This window comes from Apodemus sylvaticus, chromosome 21, assembly GCF_947179515.1.
Source record: "Apodemus sylvaticus chromosome 21, mApoSyl1.1, whole genome shotgun sequence".
In the NCBI taxonomy this organism is placed as follows: Eukaryota; Metazoa; Chordata; class Mammalia; order Rodentia; family Muridae; genus Apodemus; species Apodemus sylvaticus.
In genome coordinates this window covers 48,084,827-48,095,918 of record NC_067492.1, presented here as the reverse complement: position 1 = coordinate 48,095,918, position 11,092 = coordinate 48,084,827, and the positions used below count along the sequence as shown (strand labels likewise).

The 11,092-nt window shown below is 41.2% G+C and overlaps 1 pseudogene; it reads left to right on the top strand.

Moving 5' to 3' along the window:
* The first annotated feature begins 2,743 nt into the window (after positions 1-2,743).
* On the top strand, positions 2,744-6,645 carry LOC127671591 (60 kDa heat shock protein, mitochondrial-like; annotated as a pseudogene).
* Positions 6,646-11,092: the final 4,447 nt, after the last annotated feature.

Here is an 11,092-nt window from a genome sequence, read left to right as displayed (position 1 = left end):
TGTGCATGCATGTGATAAAGATCATCATGGTCTCTTCTGTAAAGTCCAAAATACACTTCACATGAAAATTTTTATAAAAGCTGGGCATTTTGGTACAGAACTGGAATCCCATAATCCAAGAACATGGCAGGACAAAGACAGGAAGCTATATACCAACCAAGGTCAAAAAAGAAAAAAGAAAAAAAAACGCAAATTAAAAATCAATCAGCCGGGCATGGTGGTGCATACCTGTAATCTCAGCATTTGGGAGGCAGAGGCAGAGGCAGAGGCAGGTGGATTTCTGAGTTCAAAGCCAGCCTGGTCTACAGAATGAGTTCCAGGACAGCCAGGGCTACACAGAGAAACCCTGTCTCGAGAAACAAACAAACAAACAAAAAAAAAAATCAATCAATCAATATAGCTGGGTGGTGGTGGTGGTACATGCCTTTAATCCCAGGACACAGAGATAGACAGATTCCTGTGAGGTCAGCCTGGTCTACTGAGTTCCAGGAGAGCCAGGGCTACCCAGAGAAACCTGCCTGAGAAAATAAAAAACGAAAATAAATCAATCAATATATTTTAATGTAAATATTTACCAAGAACTTCATGGTAAAATTTTTCCTAGTTTGCTAATGGAAAGTCAGTAGCAGAGTTTTGAAAAAGACTGGGTCTTTTGTCTTTTGAGCCAGAGTCTCATGACATCCTGGCCACCTCAAACTGGCTTTGAAATCCTGAACTTTCTGCCACCTCCAGAGTGATGGGATTACAGATAGATATCACTGCTCCAGTTTGCATCTCTTTGGCTGACCAAAAACAACTCAGGGGAGGGAAGGATTTCGCTGCCTTATGCTTACTGTTACCACAAAAAGTCAGTGCACACATGTTCCACTATGTTCATAGCAGCCCTATTTATAATAGCCAGAAGCTAGAAAGAACCCAGATGTCCCTCAACAGAGGAATAGATACAAAAAATGTGGTACATTTACACAATGGAGTACTACTCAACTATTAAAAACAAAGAATTTGTGAAATTCTTAGGCAAATGGTTGGAGCTAGAAAATATCATCCTGAGTGAGGTAACCCAATCATAAAAGAACACACACAGTATGTACTCGCTGATAAGTGGATATTAGTCCAAAAGCTCGGAATACCCAAGATCGAACCTACAAATCACATGTAGCTCAAGATGAAGGAAGATCAAAATGTGGATACTTTGATCCTTATTGGAAAGTGGATCACCCATGACTCACAGTCAACCAATAGAATGAGAATAGGGTTCCCAATGGAGCAGCTAGAGAGAAAACCCAAGGAGCTGAAGAGGTTTGCAGCCCTGCAGGAGGAACAATAATATGTACCAACCAGTACCCCCAGAGCTCCCAGGGACTAAACCACCAACCAAAGAGTACACACAGAGGGACCCATGGCTCCAACTACATATGTAGCAGAAGATGACCATTTCAGACATCAATGAGAGGAGAGGCCATTGGTCCTGTGAAGGCTCGATTCCCCAGAATAGGGGAATGCAAGTCAGGAAATTGGGGGGGGGGGGGGTAAGCAGGATTCAGAGGATGGGATGGGGGTTTTCTGAGGGGTAACTCAGAAAGGGGATACCATTTGAAATGTAAATAAAGCAAATATCTAATAATAAAAAAAGAGAATAATAATTCAAAAAAAGGTCAATGCAGGAGCTCAAGGAAGGAGCCTAGAGGCCAGAACTGAAGGAAAGGGCACTCCACAGAGGAGTGCTGCCTGCTGTCATGCTCCCCTACTATTACACAGCCCAGGACCATCTGTCCAGGGTGGCACCACCCACAGTGTGCTGGCCCCTCCTACATCAGTCCTCATCCAAGACAATGCCCACAGGCCAATCTGATGGAGGCGATTCCTCAACTGAATCACCCTCTTCCCAAGTGTCTTTAGTCTGTGTCAAGTTGGCAAAAACTAAACAGCACAGCCACCATAGTTCACACATTTTTAAACAAAGATTATTATCGTAGCACTTATTGATTTAGAAATAGAGACATACCGTGTTGTAAATTGGATTTTGCCATACACCTTTTATTTGGTAGACTCAAAATGGTAAAACAGTGCCTAGAGAGGTGGGAAGAAAGGTACATAATTTAGAAAACAATCTAGTTTGTCTTAAAATGCATCTGGGCTGTGTTCTCCTCTACAGGTAGAATGGCGCAGCAGCAAAAAGATTTCCTTTTCATTGGCAAGAAACAACAGGACAGGACATATGAAGTGACAGTTTTCAAGATGGGAAGTAATAAAGGGGACACTGATCTCTAAGAGTTAAGTAATAAATAAGGGGACTCATGCAATTACCCCAACCCAGAGCCTGTGCTTTAATAAACTGTGCTGGCCAGATCAGAGTACAGCCAACAGTGAATCCATGTGGAGCACGGGTGCCACCTTGAGGTGGGAGAAAGAAGTGAATCATCGGGAGTCTTATATCCAGCTAGGAATCTCATTACAAGATCAGGAGGGATTAACTGGGGAAAGAATTTAGTGGAAGGGTCTTACACCCCCAGTGCCAGAAGTGGTAAGGTAAGACGTCAAGAGCTGTGAGATGTGAACTGCGTTTGCTACAAGCAAACTCCGAGGCAGGGCAGCCCATCATAGCCAGAGCCAGTAAAAGATAGAAAATAGAAGCTTAAAAATTGCAATTATCTAAAAACATCAGAAAAAGAGCACAACGAAACATAAGAGAGATGGGATAAGTTGAAAAGTAGAGGCAGATAATAAATGTAAGTCTAACTACATGACGGTCATATCAAAGGTAATTGACTTAAACACCCCAAGTAAATGATGGGTATTTTTCAGACCAAATAAAAACATACTGTCCGGGAAAGGAGAGATGACTCAGTGGGTTAAAATATTTGTTCCTGTTAACAGAGGACCAGAGTTTGGTCCTCTGTATTCACACTGAGTATGCAACTCAAAACCACCTATAACTGAGCTTCAAGGAATCCAAACATCCTGTTCTGACATCTGCAGGCACCCATATACATATATGCCTGCTGAAATGCAAACACACACAGACACACACACACACACACCATAAAAATGTTTAAAATGTAACATCCAACTATCATACAGTGTGCAAGAAGCTCACTTTAAATATGTACATGCAGCAGGCTAAACGTAAAAGATTGGGGCTAGCGATGTGGCTAAATAGGCAGGCATGAGTTCGTGCTTCAATCCTGAACACTGTAAAGAAAAAGTAAAAAGTTTTCAAATGGCAGTAAGCCACATTAAACTAATCAATAGAAAGTGGGACTGTCTATTCCAAATCAGAGAATATTACAAATATGAAGGACTTTGTTCAATAATCATTAAGGATTCAATTAACCATAATACAGCAATATTAGTAGGTGAAAATTTTTAAAATATATACCAAGTGTTAAGGAGAAAACAAGAAGGACCTTGACATGTAAAGTGATTGGTTTTTAAGTGTGACTGGACAGGTTGTTGATGCTGTTGTTACTTTTGTTGTTCTTGTTGCTGTTGTTGATGCTGTTGTTATTGTTGTTGTTGATGCTGTTGTTGTTGCTGCTGCTGTTGTTGTTGCTGTTGTTGTTGATGTTGTTGTTGCTGTTGTTGTTGCTGATGCTATTGTTATTGATGCTGTTGTTGCTGCTGCTGCTGCTGCTGTTGTTGCTGGTGGTGGTGCTGCTGCTGCTGCTGGTGGTGCTACTGCTGCTGCTGTTGTTGCTGCTGCTGTTGTTGTTGTTGCTGCTGTTGTTGCTGCTGCTGTTGTTGTTGCTGTTGTTGGTGCTGCTGCTGTTAGTGCTGCTGCTGTTGTTGCTGCTGCTGTTGTTGGTGCTGCTGCTGCTGTTGTTGCTGCTGCTGTTGTTGTTGCTGTTGTTGATGCTGCTGCTGCTGCTGTTTCCGTTGCTGTTGCTTCTGTTGTTTTACATCACCCAGTCTTTCCACTCCAAAGAGTGGAAGGCAGACACAGTCACAGAAGCTTTACTTGTAATAAGCATAAAACTGAAGGAAAGTTTGGGGAGTGACTATTGTGGTGACTTTATGGGTATACACGTGTTAATGTTTATCAGCCTGAACACTAAATACTTTATAATTCAAAATAAAGAGCAGAAATAACTTCCAAGGACAGTGAAGACTCAGAGTAGCTATTGAGCTGTGAGGTACCTAAAGTTTTGAAAAATAATAATAAAAATAAAAAAGATCTGAGAAAAGGAAAAGAGAAACAGAGATAGCCTAACAGAGTCACAGACTGACAGAGGGCTCAGCCGGTAATCTACTTGCTGCACAAACGAGGCTCTGAGTTTGAGTCTCCAACATCCATTTAAGAGGTGGCCATGGTTATACACACCTGTAACACCAGCACTGAGGGCTAAAAACCTACAGATCCTCAGAACTTGCTGGCTAGCTGGTCTACCCCAAGTGGCCAGCTCTAGCTTCTGTCTCAAAAAAAAAAAAAGTAAGGTGGAGAGCAAGAGGGAAAGCACTCAGAGTTAACTTCTGGATTTCACACACCTATGAAGAAAACAAGTATGCACACATACACATGTGTACACATGCATATACTGCATATATTCATGCCCCAAAATTTAAAGCCAGTACGAATACAAACAGATTTCTGCATGTAATAACATAGCAGTTGCAAGTAAAAATCTGATGTCAGCTGCACCATATCAGGCTGAAATCAGTATCTTGCAATACACACACACACACACACACTCATTCAACACACAAACTACACACACACACATACACACTAAACACATACGACACACACACATTATACACACACTATATACACACTCATATACCACACACAAACATATGCATGCACACTACACACACACACCACACACATACTATGCACATACACATACAACACACACACTCATATACCACACACAAATACATACACATACACCACATACAAACACATACACATACGTATACCACACACACACTCATATACTACACACATTCATATTACACACATTATATACATACAACACACTTACTATGCACATAATTAATCATACACCACACACACTCATACACACTACACATACTATACACACACATACTACGCACACTCATATACCATATACACACATACACACTCACACACATACAACACACACATTCACACACTCATACACACACACACATTCACAGCAGAGCATTGGCTTAGTAGACTTTTCAATCAGGGTCATGTCTTCTGCAAGATCAAAAACTTAATTATGAAAATTTCATATACTATAACCCCCCAAAAAATCACCCAAAATTCAGATTTATTTTATAGTTTAACATTTTTTCTGTTGTTCCCTCTATCTTAATTAGGGTTTTACTGCTGTGAAAAGACACCATGACCAAGGCAACTCTTATAAAGAAAAACATTCCATTAGGGCTGGCTTACAGTTTCAAAGGTTCAGTCCATTATCATCATGGTGGGAAACATGGCAGCATGCAGGCAGGCATGGTGCTGGAGAAGGAGCTGAGTGTTCTACATCTTCATGCAAAGGCAGCCAGAAGGAGACTCTCATTCCACACTGGGTGGAGTCTGCGCATAGGAGCCTCAAAGCCCACTCCCACTTCCTCCAGCAAGGCCACACCTACTCCAACAAACTGACATCTCCAAATAGTGCCACTCCCTGGGCCAAGCATATTCAAGCCACCACAGCTTCTTTATGAATGAGGAAACGACGTTAATATTGTAGAAGTAACAAATCTCCCTCGGGTCTGCCTTGCCTTGTGCTCTCGCCAGATGAGACCAGCGTCCTGGGCACTGGTTCCTCATCTCACTTGGGCCTATGCCAAATATGTCAAGTTTGGTGTGGATGCTCGAGCTTTAGTGCTTCACGGTGTAGACCTTTCAGTCGATGCTGTAGCTGTTACAATGGGGCCAAAAGGAAGAACAGTGGTTATTGAACAGAGTTGGGGAAGTCCCAAAGTAACAAAAGATGGGGTCACCGTCGCAAAGTCAATTGATTTAAAGGATAAATACAAAAACTTGTTCAGTAAATACCTAAATTTGTTCAGGATGTTGCCAATAACACAAAGGAAGAGGGTGGGCACCACCACTGCCATTGTTCTGACATGGTCTGTTGCCAAGGAGGGCTTTGAGAAGATCAGCAAAAGGGGCTAATCCAGTGGAAATCCAGAGAGGTGTGATGTTAGCTGCCGATGCTGTAATTGCTAAATTTAAGAACAATCTAAACCTGTGACAACCCCTGAAGAAATGGCTCAGGTTGCTACAATTCCTGCAAATGGAGACAAACCCATTGGAAACATCATTTCTGATGCAATGAAAAGGGTTGGGGAAAAGGGTGTCATGACAGTGAAGGATAGAAAATCTCTGAATGATGATCTAGAAATTATGGAAGGAGTGAAGTTTGATAAAGGATTTATTTCCTTGCATTTTATTAACACATCTAAAGGTCAAGCATGAATTCCAAGATGCCTATGTTTTGTTTAGTGAAAAGAAAATTTCTAGTGTTCAGTCCTCTTGAAATTGCTAACGCTCGTCAGAAGCCCTGGGTCAGAATCACTGAAGATGTTGACAGAGAAACTCTAAGCACACTGGTTTTGAACAGGCTAAATGTCAGTCTTCAGGTTGTAGCAGTCAAGCTCCAGAGCTTGGGGACAATAGAAGAACCAGCTACAAGATATGGCTATTGATACTGGTGGTGCAGTATTTGGAGGAGAGGGGTTGAATCTAAGTCTTGAAGATGTTTAAGCTCATGACTCAGGAAAAGTTGGAGAGGTCATTGTCACCAAAGATGATGCCATGCTTTTGAAAGGAAAAGGTGACAGAGCTCACATTGACAAACATATTCAAGAAATCACTGAGCGGCTAGACATCACCACTAGTGAACACAAAAGGTAAAAGCTGAATGAGCAACTTACTAAACTTCCAGTTGGAGTAGCTGTATTGCAGGTTGGAGGGACAAGTGATGTTGAAGTGACTGAGAAGAAAGACAAGAGTTACAGGTGCTCTCAGTGCTACAAGAGCAGCTGTTGAAGAAGGTATTGTTCTAGGAGGGGGGCTGCACTCTGCTTCCGTCTGCTTCCGTGCATCCCAGCCTTGGATTCATTAAAACCTGCTAATGAAGATTAGAAAATGGGTACAGAAATTATTAAAAAGAGCCCTCAAAATTCCTGCAAAGATGATTGCTAAGAATGCAGGTGTTGAAGGATCTTTGATAGTTGAGAAAATTCTGCAGAGTTCCTCAGAAGTTGGTTATGACGCCATGATTTGAGATTTTTGTGAACGTGGTGGAAAAGGGAATCATTAATCCAACAAAGGTTATAAGAACTGACTTACTGGACACTGCTGGGCTGGCCTCCTTGCTAACTACAGCCAAAGCTGTAGTGACAGAAATTCCTAAAAAAGAGAAGGACCCTGGAGTGGGTGCAATGGGTAGAATGGGAGAGGGTATGAGAGGTGGCATGTTCTAAGTTCTAGACTACTACTGCCCTTATCAATGAACTGTGAAAGGAAGTTCAAGGCAGGTTTCTCACTGACACCGTCAGAGAAGTCACCTGGAGAAAATGACTGGAAAGAAGGCAGGCTGATCACTGTAAGCATCAGTCACTGGTTTCCTTTGACAATATATAATGGCTTACTGCTGTCATGGTCCATACGTACAGATAATTTATTTTGTATTTTTGAATACACTGTAGAGCTGTCACCACATGAGAAGCTCAGAAGCAGCCTTTTCTGTGGAGGGTAGGAATGATTGTGTACAAAGGAGAGAAGTATCCAATTATATGACAACCTTTGGGTAATAACATTTTGTTAACAGTTTAAAAATAAAACAGGAAGTGACAAATCACTCCAGAGTGGTGGCCCATACCTATACCCCCTGCACCTGGAATGTGAAGGCAGATTTTCAAGCTCAAAGTCACCCACAGCTACAGAGAGCTTATCTTTAAAAAAAAAAGTCACAAATGCAAGATTTGACACATGATTTGATCATAGATTTTTAAAATATAAGTCAGCAAAATACATATAAACATCAGTTATTTCATGAAAAAATGTATTGCACCTCTAAAGTCAGTTTTGAACGTCATTAATTCTAAAGGTATTGAGATCTCTTTTTAAAATTTCCTTTCATAATTCTACACAACTATCTTCAAAAGATTACAAATCTCAACTCTTCAAACATTATTGTACTTCATTTCTGAAAAAGCCAAGAATCATTTTGAGTAAATAGAACTGAATGGAAATAGTATTATCGATTTAGAGTAAAAAATTACAGTAATGTCTACAAAATACAAATGGCTTCTCAAAAATACTGACTGGAACAAGTGTGACTAAGAGGTATGTAGTCCCCACAGCAGGTCTTTAAAAGGATTTATGAGTTTAGGAAACACATTTTAGATTTCCTTATTTTAACGGCTTGGATGTGGTGAAACACCACAGGCTGATGTGTTTAAACACCTGCTCCTCTTCTTATAATGTTGCAAAACCATTGCAAAACCTTTTTGGGGGTTGGGCTCAGTTGGAAGAAATGTCAGGAGGAGGTGGGGCTTAGCTGGAGGAAGTGGGTCAAGATGGGGGTGGGCGTTCCTGTGTTATAATCCTTGCTCCCCACAGGTCTCTCCCTGCTTCCTGCTTCCCCATACTCCAGCCCACCTGTGAGTGAGCGCCTAAGGCTCCTGCTACCATAGCTGGCTGTTTCACACCTTGATGGGCTAGACCTTCAAACCATAAACCAAAATAAGCCCCTCTCTCATGTTGCTGCCAGTCATGTATTTGATCCTAGTAACCCAGAAAAGTAACGAATACACTTTTTAAAATTTTGTTTTTAATGGGCTCATGCTGCTCTTCGGAAGACTCAAGTTTGGTTCCCAGCACCCATGCCAGGAGGCTCACAATCATGTGTTAACTGCACCTCTAGGAGATACAGCACTCTCATACACTCACTCACTCACACACACACACACACACACACACACACACACACAAATATATGTTCACTCAGACATTTAAACATTAATAATTGTAAGATTGTTTCTTTTGGTCTCTGTCTAGCTTCCCCACGTGTGGCTCACCCTTCTATTTCTGGATTAATAGAGTTTTTCCTAGTTGCCCTAAATTTCATTTGTACCCTTCTGCATCTTTTGCTTTGCTTTGTTTTGTTTTCTTGTACTTTTTATCGGGCATAGAGTTGGCCTGGTGTTAGTGACTCCTATCCATGGATGCCTCTTTCCTTGGAAAATCCCTTATTGAATGCGCAACCCCAGAGGAGCAAGTCTGAGGAGAGAAGGGGAGGAAACAGTAGCCGGCCTTTGCTTTGTATTGCCTCTCATTGTCAAGCCCTAAGGACTCAGTGATGCCTCCTTTAGCTTTAAACTTTTCATTTCTATTTTGGCAATAGGTGTGTGGCAAATGCTATCTGAACCCTTACCTTGGTTTAAAGCAAAAATGCAGCTGGTTCTTTGCTGCACACATTAGATTATGAGTTAGCCATGGCACAAGTATATTACTTTGCCATTTCGCAAAATCTCTTTAGCAAAACCCCCTTGCATAAATGTACATTGTTTTTGCTCTAAATCATTATGAAGAATTTTCAATATGTCTGATTTATCACTGTAGAGCTTCTGATCCCACAAAATATGATTAGAACTTGACATATTGTTCTGTCCTCTGAATAGTTCTCATTAGGCAAATAAGTAACCAGGGTTACCTTGGCGTGAAGGACCATAGTATCCACTATTTATTTGCTCTATGCACTTTCTGAAAAGAACTAATATATTATACAGGAGCAGAAGCTTATGGGTGAGTAATGAAGGTTATCCTCAAAAACATCAATACAATAATTCAAATACATCAATACCCTATTCCAAGAAAAGAGTTTGCCAAACCAAACACAAAATGCAGAGGAGTAAAATATATTTGCTCATGTACTTCAGTGACTGTGATTAGATCCTGGATAAGGGTATTAACTTAATAGTTATTTGTCAGAGTTGAGCCACGCTGAACCAAAACATGTCATCTAAACACTACATTACGTTCATTCAGAACAGCACTCAGCAGCTGCAGCCAACCCAGAAGCTGCCTTGTGGCTCCCAAGTCAGTTGATTTTGGTGGCTTACCTGGTATCATGACTCAAGCCTTCATCTGTATAGGATCTAGGCATTATGCCTTTCACGGATGGATACCTTGGCCATGTCTACCATGGCAATCCATAGGCATCCTTAGAAAGCCCAAGAATACCCTGAGACACTCTCAAATTGCTCTGCCAGGTCTGTGTTTCCTTCTGGTGGCTAGTCATTTATCCCCGCCATGACAATGAGTTCTCAGCTGTCTTTCACACCATGGACATAAAGAGCTACAAATATTGAAGTGGAGGCATAGTTCTTAATAAAAAGGGCATTGACTGGACCCTCTACCCAAGGTCTCCTCCTGAGGACACAAAATTCTCAGAAACCAGTACCCAGAAGTACGGATATGTAGATATGAAGACTGCCATCTCTGCATCCTTATCCCTAAAACACCGTGTTCTGCTATCACATTGGTGATGTGACACTTTGTTTATGGTGTAAACTTGGTGACACATTGTTTATGAGCCCTGTCTACAGTGAAGAGGGCACATGAGAATAGTTCTATAATTTGGACACCATATATCTCCCAAAGGCCCATGTGTTTGTCTCTCAGGATGGTACTTTTTGGGATAGTAGAATTTTTTAAGAGGTACAGACAAGTCTTTATATTATTGGGAAAGTAGCCTTGAAGAGAAAGTGTGACCTCAGCTCCTTTCTCTCCTTTGCTTCCAAGTCCTGAGTTAAGGTTTTGCTCAATCATATATGCTTGCCATGATGTTCGGCCTCTCTGCAGACCCCAAAGCAACAAGGCAACCCATCCATGGACCAGAGCCTCCAAAACCATGAGCCAAAAGCCTCTGCTCTCATCAATGGAGTATCTCAGGCATTTTGTCAAAATGATAAAAAAAAAAAAAAAACCTAACACAGTCAGGGGGCCTCTACTCACTTCTACAAATCCAGTAAAAAATAAAAAAAAAATTAAAAAAATTAAGTTTAAATGTAGCAAAAAGTCCTCCATTGTGATGACACTCTCACTGAAACAGTTTATCAATGTTGGTACAGCATCTGTCTGAAA